The 12,839-nt window shown below is 37.6% G+C and overlaps 2 long non-coding RNA genes across 2 annotated transcripts in view; one reads left to right on the top strand and one right to left on the bottom strand.

Annotated features, from left to right (window-relative positions):
• The window catches only part of LOC140695608 (uncharacterized), a 159,811-nt gene that overhangs the window by 24,543 nt on the left and 122,429 nt on the right, over positions 1-12,839 (bottom strand). The window contains exon 6 of the long non-coding RNA XR_012071283.1: positions 4,001-4,176. This is a non-coding gene — a long non-coding RNA (uncharacterized lncRNA). The remainder of the gene's footprint in view (positions 1-4,000; positions 4,177-12,839) is intronic.
• Positions 1-12,839, top strand: part of LOC140695610 (uncharacterized) — an 82,680-nt gene that overhangs the window by 47,536 nt on the left and 22,305 nt on the right. The window lies entirely within an intron of this gene.

Below are 12,839 nucleotides of genomic sequence, written 5' to 3'. Positions count from 1 at the left end.
AAATAAAAGTTTTTAAAGGAAATTAATTTTTGAGAATCAGTCTATTTACAATTACACTTCCATCTGTAGAATGTGATTTTATCTTTCATGCATTTGTTCAGTTTGTGTCTTTTTTATTTTTATGTACTGTTACTGTCAGTCCCAGAATGCATGTGAATTCCTCCTAGAAGATAGGGACTATGCCATATATTCATCTTTGCATTTGCTGCGCCTTGTATTGTGTCTGGCACATGTTAAAGGCTGAATGAAAATTCGAAGGATAAATGAATACATGAATGGAAGATGTACTAAAAATCAGATAACTATATAACCATCTCCCCTTTTATTCACCTTATGTACTAACATTACTACTAACATAAAATGAAACTTTTTTTTAATTTAGAAGTGTAGAAGTTTCTTGTTTCCTCACGCTCTATTCCAACTTATCATTTTCCCTTTGAGAAAACAAGGTTTGTGTTATTCAGTGTCTAGAATTTACCCCAAGTTGTGTAGCACCTTTCCCTTCTACTCTTTCTTCTGTTAAGAAGATAGAATGTGGCTCAAAAAAAGAAATGGTAATTATGTGACATTCTGGAGGTGGTGTTAATGCTATGGAGGTAATCATTTTGCAATATACATCTATCAAGTCAAAATGCACAATTTAAACTTATACAATATTATGAGAAATGTATCTTAATAAGGCTGAAAATTATAATATTCTTCATATTCATAGAGACATAAAATTGAATAGAGGTAACCAGGGGCTGGGAAAGGAGTGAGTGAGGAGTTAAAGTTCAATGGGTACAGGTTTCAATTGATGATGAGAAGTTCTAGAGATGGACAGTGATGACGGGTGCACAACAGTGTGAATGTACTTTATGCCACTGAACTGTACACTTTAAAATGGCTAAAATGGAAAATGTTATGTTGTTTATTTTACCACAATAAAAAATATATTTATGTAATTTTTAAAAAGAAAATTGTATGTGGAAAGATTTTATTTTATGCTCTTGATTATCTTTGGAATTTTCTTACCTTGAGCTCATAAACTATCACACAGAAATGATTCAAAATAAAATAGGAATGTCTAAATAAAAAATAGGATAAAAGGTGATATGCTGCAATTTTTCTAAATTAAATGTTAAGTTTAGCATTTATTTCCATATATACACTAGGTGGAGCCATTTGCTTAACCTAGTTGTAGAAAAACTGACTGGAGGACCGTATGTTTAATTTTATAAGAAGCTGCAAAACTTTTTTCCAAAGTAGCTATACTGCTTATGCAGTCCCTCCAGCAACGCATGAAAGTTCCAGTTGCTCCAAAGTCTTATTAGCACTTGGCTAGTCCCTTACAGGATGTTTGGCCCTGGCCACTTGGGACAGGATCAAATGTCTGCTAACTTTGTATCATTCCATTCTTATAACATTTTTGAAAAAGAAAAACTCCAGAAACAGAAATTGGATTAGAGGTTGTCAGGGTCTGGGAGTGGGAAGAAGGGATTAAGTGCAAAGGGTCATTGGTAAATCTTCTGGAGAGAATAAAGTATTCTATACCTTGTTTGTAGTAGTGGTTATATGATTTTGGACATTTGTCAAAAGTCATTGAATATTCACCTAAAAATGTTGACTTTTATTGTTTAAATCCTTTGTCCAACTATTATTGGGTTTTTGCTTTCTTAATATTGAATATTTTAATATTTAATTAACCTGACATACAAAAAATTGCCTATGAGAAAGCAATTATGATTAAAACACGCCAAAGAATTCTGGCAGGTTCTGTAAAAAGTCTCTGTTAACGTACAAATCTTAATTTTTGTTTTCTGTCCTACTGTATTTTAAGGATGTACACTGATGCTTCCTAGCAAAAATGTGTTTATTTATAAGGCTCAAAGGCACTAATGTGATAATAATGATGTTTATTTCATAACAAATATTCCAATTATATACTAGGAAATAATACAATAGAGCATCTTGGTGATCTATGCAAATCAAGTATCAGCACACAGTGTTCTTTTATCATTCGATACTCCCATGTATATGTGAAGATAATTTTACTCTTAAAGATGAGAAATCAAATAAGTATTTTTAAATAGATGGAGGAGTATTTTGAGATACACACACACAAACGAAAGTATATAAATGATATATTTCTCTTAAGATAAAAGTATCATCATCAACTTGGAAGTTACATGATAAAGATACTTAATTCTAGCTTTACTATTATTGCCTAATATTTATAAATAAAATAAATGTCATCTTTAAATATAATTTTTAGAAATCTCCATTTGTATTTCATTTGGAGTAACTGGACTTGGGTTTCCTAGAGGGAAAACATCCAGTGTATTGGGAAAAAAAATCAAGCTATGTTGGCACTTTTAAAAACATATTCTGAAATCTCGTATTTAATTCATGTAGTGAGAGGATTCAGAATTTTGCAGCCTATGAGGTGGCCAAGAAAAGAGGTTGGCAGAAAACCTTCAACAATGTGACAGCATATGAAAATATTTTTGAGTGAATTTGGCTTTGAGAATTGTAATAGAAATGTAGTCTTCAGCTCTGTAGAGGAATACAACTGGATTATAGAGTAAGTTCATAGGTATAAAGTAACAGAATTCTAGCATGTTTATGAGTTCTTCTGGTCATCTTCCAGTTAGGGTACTTTGTCTTCTTGGCTTTATATTTTGAGAAGAACAGCTAGAGCATCAAAGATAACAGATTTCACATGAAAGACTTCAAAGCAGCCTTACAAATATGTCCACAGAGCTAACGGAAAGCATGATTAAAGAAGCAAAGGAAGGCGTGATGACAATGTTCAATCAAGTAGAGAGAACATCAATAAGGAGGTAAAATGATAGTGTAAAAGAACCAAATGAAAAACTGGGGACTGGAAATACGTATGCTATCTTGTATCTGTTCAGTCGCACAGACAGCTTTTGTTGCTTGCTTGTTCGCTTTTTCTGGTTTCTCTGCATATCTTGTGTTTTTTTTAAATTGAAAATTTTAGATTATATAGTGTAGAAATTCTGGGTACTGGTTAGCCCCATTTCAGGATTTGTTATTGTCATTTTTAAAAATTTGTATAATAACTGGCTGAATTATTTTAATATAGTCTATTCCTCATGCACAACCATCCCCCCCAACCCCACACACCAACACACAAACACTCACACATGTTAAACTTCTGTTGTTGCTTTTCAGGAAGGCAGTTTTGGGTCACCCTGGGATGGCAGTATTTGTAAGGCTCTCTTACGCTCTTTCACTGACCACACCCAGCTATTAAATTCCATTAATTGCCAGCTGATTGCTCTATTGTTCTACAAACGAGTCCAGCCTTCTCCTTTGAAGAAAAAGATTCTGTGGTCAGTGTTTGATATATGATCTAACCCCAGAAGGCTTCTCCTAGCTCTGATTCTCTAGTTCTCGCCTGCAAACTTGTCAGCCAACAGTCTAGGCTATATCTTCATTAAACCCGAGAATTACCTCCCAATTGCCTTTCAACAAGGTCTCTACTTTTTTTTTTTAATTGAAGTATAGTCAATTTACAATGTTGTGTTAATTTCTGGTGTACAGTATAATGATTCATTTATACACACATATATTCCTTTTCATATTCTTTTTCATTACGGGCCATTACAAGGTATTGAATATAGAGTGCTTTTAGGCTTGAACCCCATTCTGTTGCAAATGAAGTCAGTTTCTTTGGGAAGGGCTTGAGAGCTATTCTTTTTAATGGCCTGATACTTCCCCCAGGCCAGGTCTCTTAGCCCTGGCTCTGGAACTGCAGGTGGTAACAATGATGAGCTTCTCCCTGCCTGACCACCCAGTTCTAGAAGCTGAACAGTCAGTATGGGGGTGGAAGGTAGGCAGCAGCCGAGGTTCTCTCAGCTCACCTCTCCATGCATGGAACACTACCTTATGAGCTGGGGCAAGTACAATCAGAATCCCAGCATCTTCAGTGCTCTGCATTCAAAGCAGAGCCTCTATTCCATAAGTGGGGCTGGGTGGAAGATGGGAGTCTCACCTCTCATTAGCAATCACCTGGCGGTTGGCCTCAGCAACAGGTGGCTGGTGACAGAATAGGAAGCACTGCAATCCTGCTCCTCCCGGGAAAAGAGCCCTCTAACTAGGAGCTGGGGCGAGAATTGGTCCTACATTCTTGGGTGCAGCAGTCTGGAGTGGAATCTTCAACTTGCTGAGCTGAGAGGGAGGAGAAGAAGGAGAATTCTTGGTTCAAAGTATCACCCTTCTTACTGAACATTGATAGATTTTCTTGAATGGATATTTCCTCATTTGCTTATTTGTCCTTACGACCATTTCCAGAAGCTTTAGACAAAAGTTTTTCTTTTTTTTTCTTTTTTTTTTTTTACATTTTTATTGATTCATAATCATTTTACAGTGTTGTGTCAAATTCCAGTGTTCAGTACAATTTTTCAGTCATACATGGACATATACACACTCATTGTCACATTTTTTTCTCTGTGATTTATCATAACATTTTGTGAATATTTCCCTGTGCTATACAGTGTAATCTTGTTTAATCTGTTCTACAATTTTGAAATCCCAGTCTATCCCTTCCCACCCTCTACCCCGCCCCCCCCCGGTAACCACAAGTCTGTATTCTCTGTCCATGAGTCTATTTCTGTCCTGTATTTATGCTTTGTTTTTGTTTGTTTGTTTGTTTTTGTTTTTTAGATTCCACATATGAGCGATCTCATATGGTATTTTTCTTTCTCTTTCTGGCTTACTTCACTTAGAATGACATTCTCTAGGAGCATCCATGTTGCTGCAAATGGCATTATGTTGTCGGTTTTTATGGCTGAGTAGTATTCCATTGTATAAATATACCACATCTTCTTTATCCAGTCACCTGTTGATGGACATTTAGGCTGTTTCCATGTTTTGGCTATTGTAAATAGTGCTGCTATGAACATTGGGGTGCAGGTGTCAGCCTGAAGTAGATTTCCTTCTGGGTACAAGCCCAGGAGTGGGATTAATTTCAGCTTTGATTTCCTCATTGATCCCTTGTTTTTTCAATAACATATTGTTTAATCTCCATGCTTTTCTTTTTTTCTCCTTTGTTTCTCTGTTGTTGATTTCCAGTTTCATGGCATTGTGGTCAGTAAAGATGCTTGAGATAATTTCTATCTTCTTAAATTTGTTGAGGTTTCTTTTGTGTCCAAGTACATGATCGATCCTGGAAAATGTTCCATGTGCACTTGAAAAGAATGTATATTCTATTTTTTGGGGGTGTAAAGCTCTGAAAATATCCACCAAATCTAGTTTTTCTATTGTAGTATTTAATTTCTCTGTTGCCTTGTTTATTTTCTGTCTGGAAGATCTGTCTAGTGATGTTAATGCAGTGTTAAAATCTCCAACTATGATTGTATTCCCATCAATATCCCCCTTTATCTCTGTTAGTAATTCTTGTATGTACTTAGGTGCTCCTATATTGGGTGCTTATATATTAACGAGTGTAATATCTTCATCTTGTATCACTCCTTTAATCATTATAAAGTGTCCTTCTTTATCTTTCTTTATGGCCTTTGTTTTAAAGTCTATTTTGTCTGAAATCAGTACTGCAACACCTGCTTTTTTGGCTTTTCCATTTGCATGGAATATCCTTTTCCATCCTTTCACTCTCAATCTATATGTGTCCTTCTCCCTAAAGTGGGTCTCTTGTATGCAGCATATTGAAGGTTCTTGCTTTATTATCCACTCTGCCACTCTATGTCTTTTGACTGGAGCATTTAGTCCATTAACATTTACAGTAATTAATGATAGATGTGTGTTCATTGCCATTTTGAACTTATCTTTGCAGTTGAATTGGTATATCCTCTTTGTTCCTTTCTTCTTCCTTTTGTGGTTTGGTAATTTTCCTTTGTATTATCATGGATTTTATTTAATTTTTGTGACTCCCTTGTAAATTTTTGACTTGTGGTTACCCTTTTTTGTAAATCTATTAACCTATACCCGTTTTTAATAAACTGATAATAACATGATCTCAAACCCATCCTACTGTTAAAAAAATTTAAAAAAGAAAGAAAAAAATTCTATATTTCCCTGCCTCCCTCTCCCACTCTCAGTGATTTGTATGTCTTCTTTTATAATTTCATGTTTTCTTTATTTGTAATTCATGAGTTATCACCTTTCCAGTTGTACGTTTCTCATTTCTGTAGCATCCTGCTGCTTTTCTATTTAGAATAGCCCTTTCAATATTTCATTTAGCATGGGTTTAGTGTTGCTAAACTCCTGCAGCTTTTTTTTGTCTGTGAAACTCTTTATTTCTCCTTCTATCCTAAAGGATAGCCTTGCTGGATAAAGTATCCTAGGCTGCATCTTTTTTTCATTCAGGGCTTTGAATATATCTTGCCACTCCCTTCTGGCCTGTAGTGTTTGTGTAGAGAAATCAGCTGAGAGCCTTATGGGGGTTCCCTTGTAGTTCACTCTTTGCTTTTCTCTTGCTGCCTTTAGAATCATTTCTTTATCCTTGACTCTGGCCATCTTGATTATGATATGTCTTGGTGTGGGTCTATTTGGGTTCTTCCTGTTTGGGACCCTCTGAGCTTCCTGTACTTGTATATCTGATTCCTTCTTTAAGTTTGGGAAGTTTTCAGTCATGATTTCTTCAAAAACCTTTTCAATTCCCTTTGATCCTTCTTCCCCTTCTGGGACCCCTATTATGCGAAGATTGGGACGCTTTATATTATCCCATAGGTCCCTTATGCTATTATCATTATTTTTTATTTGCTTATCTTGTAGTTCTTCTGAATGGGTGCTTTCTGTTGCCCTGTCTTCTAGATCACTAATTCGTTCCTCTGCATTAACTAGTCGGTTTTGCACAGCTGTTAGATCATTCCTCATCTCTGTCATTGAGTTTTCCCATTTTGCTTGGCTCTTCTTTATAGCTTCAATTTCATTTTTGACATATTTTATTTCTCTAAGCATTATCTCTTTTAATTCCTTCAGCAATTTGATCACTCCTTTTTTGAAATCTTGATCTAGTAGGCTATCGATGTCTATTTCATTGAGCTTTCTTTCAGGGGATTCCTCTTGTTCTTTTAATTGGGAAAGGTTTCTCTGCTTCTTCATCTTGCTCATACCTTTCTGGCACTGTGGTTTATGGAGTATCAGTTGTCTATTTTGGATCTTAAGGATTTTATCTATCTAATGCCTATTTAGGAATAGAACTTAGGAAAAAAAAAGAAAAAAGAAAAAAGAAAAAAAGAGAAAAGAATAAGAGAGAGAGAGAAAGATTTTTAAAAGAAGGGAGAAAGAGGGTTTGAAAACAATGTATAATGAATAATAGAAGAGCGGGTTGAAGCAGAGTATTAATCGGGTGGAGACGTCCTTTTAAAACCCTTAAAAAAAACAACAACAACAAAAAAAGGGGGTGGGGAGATGAATATATGTGTTTGAAGCCTGTGTCTAATCAATAACAGGACATCAAAACCCAAGAGAAATAGAAATGAATTAAGAAGTAAAAATTAAAAGAGTAATTGAAAATAGAACAGGTAAAAACAGATTAAAACAAAACAAAACAAAAACAAAAACAGAAAACAAAAAAACAAAACAAAACAAAGCAAAACAAAAACAAAAACAAAAACAAAAACAAAAAAAAAGGGGGGTTGTCGGTGTTCTCCTGGAGTCTGTGTGCTTTTAATGTGATGTCCTTCTGTCTTCGTCCTGTTTTGGAAGCTCAGCTTGTTTTCATAGGCCCTCCATTGGCGCCCTCTTCTGTGCTGCTCCCAGCACCTGTCGGCAAGCAGATCGTGCCTCCTCCTAACACGGGGTCAGACGCAGCTCTCCTCTGCTGCGGGCGGGCAGGTCACTGCCCCTCCGGATGCCGCAGTCAGATGTTGCAGACTGGCCAGGCAGGAGGGCGGGTCGTGCCCCTTCCCAGCACCTCGGTCAGGGGTTGTGTTCCTGCCCGACAGGCGGGGGCCGCTCTCCCCCTGCCTGCGCCGCTGGTAGCTCCGCTGCTCTGTGCGGCTGCCCGCTCTGTGCCGGCGCTCTGCCCTGGCCGGCGTTCCGCCCTGGTCGCGCTCCGCGGGTGGGCTCGGGGAAGACCAAGGGGCAGCCTCGTCCCTGCTCCGAGCCAAGACCCAGCTGCTTGTTTGTCTCCGTGGAGCAAGTTCTCAGATTTTTGGCGTCTTTATCTTTTGAAGAGGGCGATGATCTGTTGGAGTTCCGAAGGTGCTCTGGTTGGCTGAGTGGGTCTGTAGATGTGGGTCTTGGTGTATTTGTGGGAGAGGGTGACTTACAAGCGTCCTTCTACTCCACCATCTTGCCCGGAAGTCCAAAAGTTTTTCTTATGTCTTTAAAAAAATTTTTTTTTATCAGTTTCACTGAGGAATGGGTAAGCAGAGCTTTGGACACTATCATCCCAGAGATGATCCAAGATTTTTATTCATTTTCTATGTCTGATTCAATCAATGTTGATGTTGAGCATATTCTATGTGCCATGGATCTAAAAATGAATACAGTAATATTCCCGCTCCTGAAGAGCAAATGATCTAGTGTAAGGTACCAACAAATAATTACAGCTCTAAGTGATAAGAACTGCAACAGAAAAGTATATTAAGTACAGAGGAAGCACAGAGGAGCAGGTGACAGCTTTGGGATGGAAGTGAGAACAATATGGAAGATCTTATGAACAGAATTAGTACCAAAGGGTAACTCTGGGAAACTTTAGCTCTGTTAGATCCATTACCCCTGAAAGCCATTCCAAATAAAAACAATGATTATAATTATTATGTTAACAACAATATAATTTGATATAAACAATTGGCACTTCTTAGTCTTAAATGTAGCAAAAGCATCTAAGATTTTTTGCTACATTTGTCTGTAATATAAAATGTAAGCACATCATAGTGAGCAAGTCCAGCTACAAGTCAAGCTCTCTAGCCTCCTACTGTTAGAGCAGGCAGATAGCTAGATATGAGCAGAGAAAGGGGGATGCAAGCCAAATGGCAGGAATTGGGCAGAAAGGAGGGGCACGGGCCAAATACAAGAAACCATACATCATGCAAGCACCAGAAAAGCAGAAACCTCTGGGCTGATAAGTGGTCATACTTTTTGGGGTGATGAGTGGCCTGAGGGCTGACAAAATTGTGGGAAAAGGCAGGAATGTCCAATGTCTGAATGTAACCTTTTGCTCATTAGCCCTCATTACAATAAAATTAGACTCGCAGATTAGAAATTACCCATCATGCACTGATACCATAACACTTTCGATCAGACTAAATAAGGACAAAAATCCCTCCTTTTTTCAGGAAGGTGGAGTTGGGATGAAAATCAGGGACTATGACCCCAAACCCTTCCCTCCCCCTTGAACATTCTACTCATTCAATTTTACACTCTCTGTAACCAATTTGCCAAAGAAACTCAGGGCAGCTGCTCGTCTGAGCCGGCCCGCTCTCCCACTGAGAGTGTACTATCTATCCCTTAAAAAATCCTCACTTTACTTTCTTAAGCTCTGCGTCCTATCTCTGAATTCTTTCTGGGATGGGGCAAGAACCGGAGCACCAGTAACATCTACTGGCAGCGCTACTTCCAAGCAGTTTGTGCCACTAAGCCCTTTTGTATAGAAATACAGATCTTTCACTGAGTAGACAATACAGTTCTGTACTATTTTGGTAAAGTCTCTGAGGAACAAAGGAATAGGAGACAAGTCCATTTGCTTTCTAACATAGCATGCTAGACTAGTTTTTGTCAACCAAAATAACATAGAAGGCTGCAAACAAGAAGAACTTATTTGGAATGTTAAAAACTGCTATTCAGGAGACACAGATTTGGGTTTCAGGAAAGAAAAAGAGTCAGGGACTTAGAAAAGTAAAAGCCATGAATCTGTACTTTGACATGAAATGAAAATGTTTTTCCTTAAGGGATCGCTGTCACAAGTTGTTTTAGGGTCAGGTTCTGATTCGTATATTGAGTTTCTGGCAGATATTCTAGACGATGCCTTCATTTAGGACAATAAGTGGTCAAAAGGTCAGATTTCACAAGTCACACTTACTCAATGGCCTCCTGGCTCCATTTTAAAGAGCTCCCTTAACAATATCCATTCCATTTTGATTTTCCTTCCACACTTTCCGGGGACATTCCCTATTCTTTTTCTCATAAATATCCAAAATCTATTCCAAAATCAGCTCAAGAACATCAAATCCCTCTCAAAAAATAAACAAACAACACAACAACAATTTAAAAAAAAAAGATTTGACAAAGAGAAGAAGAAAAATAAAACTGAATCCTCTACCTCGCCCCACTCCCAGGGACGGCACATGAGTTTCCAATTCTGATGTAGAAGCGACAGTGCACTGGCTTAGCTTAATCCATATATAGCTTCAGTTGGACTGGACCAGTGCTGGGCAGAAACATTGAGAAATTTATGACTTTGGCTAAAGAGCTTAGAGCCACTGAGATAGTACCTTAAAAGCCATAGGAATTGCTGGATGCCTAGGATACAAAACATAACCTGGTTTTTACCTGTGGAGTGAAGTTACTCATTCTATCCTTCAAGAGTTTTACAGTATTCTACTTGAACCAAGTCACACCCATGGCCAATGGTTTTATTGTTACAACTGTGACTGCTTCAGCTTGGTGCCTGTCTTACGTCCTTTCTTCTGTAATTTTTGCCAAAGCATAGGCATGGGCATTTAAAATCCCCGTCCTGACTGATCCAGACAATATTACAGACAGAGTTGTATCTGAACACTTGATCTCTGACACAGGCATCTCATGTGGTAATAATGATACATGGCAAGAATGAATGATGGATTTTCCTCACTATGAACACATTTGAATATAGACTGGAAATAAGTCAGAATGATGGAGGAGAATGACGTTATGAAGTTTTCGTAGCAAATTAGGGTTTTCTTCCTTTACTAAGATGCCATCATAGATCACAATTCCCTTGAGATTAAATGACTGATTCTAAATAGTCAGAAATAACTGAACAAATGTCCACCTCTCTTCTAGTAAAGTCTCTCTTTGTCTCATAGGACTCTCAATAATGTTACTGTTGTAGTATCTTTTTTTGAATTATGACAGAGAGTCACTGAAATCTTCAAGCACCAGGTTTTGAAAAAGACAGCACGCTGAACAGTGAGAAATGGAGGAGAGGTGCGATTAATTGTCAAAGGACAGAAGCATAACTCTCCCTCCTGACAGATGCTCCAGTTGATGACACAGAGTCAAGTAATAGCATTGTTATAGAAACTGGCCAACTGCTTTAGGCACCATCTGCTCATTTTCCCCCAGATGAGTAATTCCTTTCAAAGTTTGAAGAGGGAATTAAAAAGGCTGCTCAGGCACTTCACAAATTTCCATCGATTTTCAGAATCAAGAGTCACTCAAATGTAACCCAAAGAAGAGTTAACTTTAAACAGAGCAAGGGCCAAAAGAGCTGAACTAGATCAAAATTTTTTTTTTAATTTCTAAGTGAAGCTGGTCATTATATCTCTTACACTTTCTTTCTGAAAGGTGTGATCTGAGAAGCCAATTGACTGAATAAATATTTTAAACTGAACATTTGTCTTACCCAAATGAGTCCCTCCTATATCTCTTATGACTGAAATATAGGAATGGAACAGATAAAGCAATTTGAGGAGGCAGTAGAGAGCAGTAAGAGGTATTTGCAGAGAATCTGTATGATTATCCTAAAGGAAACTCAGCAGAGATGGCACCACTGACTTTCTACGATATCACCTACAACCTGAAAGATAAATTTCCCTTTCCTAAGGATGTGAAGCCCGCAAGCAATTGAGGAAGCTGAGTGTAGATGTCAAGTAGATAGTGTTCAGTTCCCAATTCTACCACTTGCTAGTACTGTATGTAATCTTGGGCAAATTACCAATCTAATCCTAGTTTCTTCATGAGCCATTGGAAGGTGCTTCCCTGGGTAACCACGTCACACAACTCCAAGAGTAATCCATTCATAAGAATCCATGTGAATTGTTCACCTTGCAGTCATGCACTATGACTGGCCCTGTGCCTTGCATTTAGTGAGCCCTAAAACAGACAGTGGATAAATATCCCATATTCAATTCAGTCCTCTCTGGTAAGCAGGAATGAAGAAGTTCTACAAATGTCAGTGTAGCATAAGTGGTAAAAGTATGAACTGCAGAGTTCAGACTGTCAGCATTCTAATACTGAGTTGTGCTATTTACTAGCCGTGTGATCTTGGGCAACTCACTTAACTTCTTGGTGCTTCAGTTTCTCTTTTAGCGAAAGAGGGATAATAATAGTACTTACCATAGGGTTATTGTAATGATTAAATAAGTTAATACATATAAAACACTGAGAGCAAAATCGGATACATAGTAAACACTAAATGAACATTAATGATAATACATGCTGTGTGGAAAGTTATCCTAAATATGCTGTTAAGGTGGAAAAGCAAAGTGATGAATACCTTTAAAATCTGGGTAATTAGAATGGTGGTTACCAGAGGAGAAGGAGTGTGGGGGGAAAGCGAAGTGGGTAAAGGGGGTCAACTGTATTGTGATGGGCGGAACCTAAACTTTTGGTGTGAGCACACCATAGTGTAATCAGATGTCAAATTATAATGTTGCACATACAAAATTTATATAATGCTATAAACCAATTTTACCTCAACTTAAAACAAATAGGCAGGAGGCAACACTGCTCAGAAGAAAAAGTAGGGGAATTATATACATGTTTTAATGTTTAATACACAAAATTCCTCTGCAAAAATAGCTAATGAAATTAATAGCATTTGTTACTTTCTGGAGAGGAACTGAGTGCAAAGAGGAGGGAGAGTTTTCACTGTACAGCTCTTTATGCTTTTTGAATTCTGAACCCTCTGAAAGTGGCAGCTTTGAAAACTTAAATTTTTAATA

The sequence above is a fragment of the Vicugna pacos genome, chromosome 3 (genome assembly GCF_048564905.1).
Source record: "Vicugna pacos chromosome 3, VicPac4, whole genome shotgun sequence".
Taxonomy (NCBI): domain Eukaryota; kingdom Metazoa; phylum Chordata; class Mammalia; order Artiodactyla; family Camelidae; genus Vicugna; species Vicugna pacos.
This window is presented reverse-complemented; position numbering and strand designations above follow the sequence as displayed.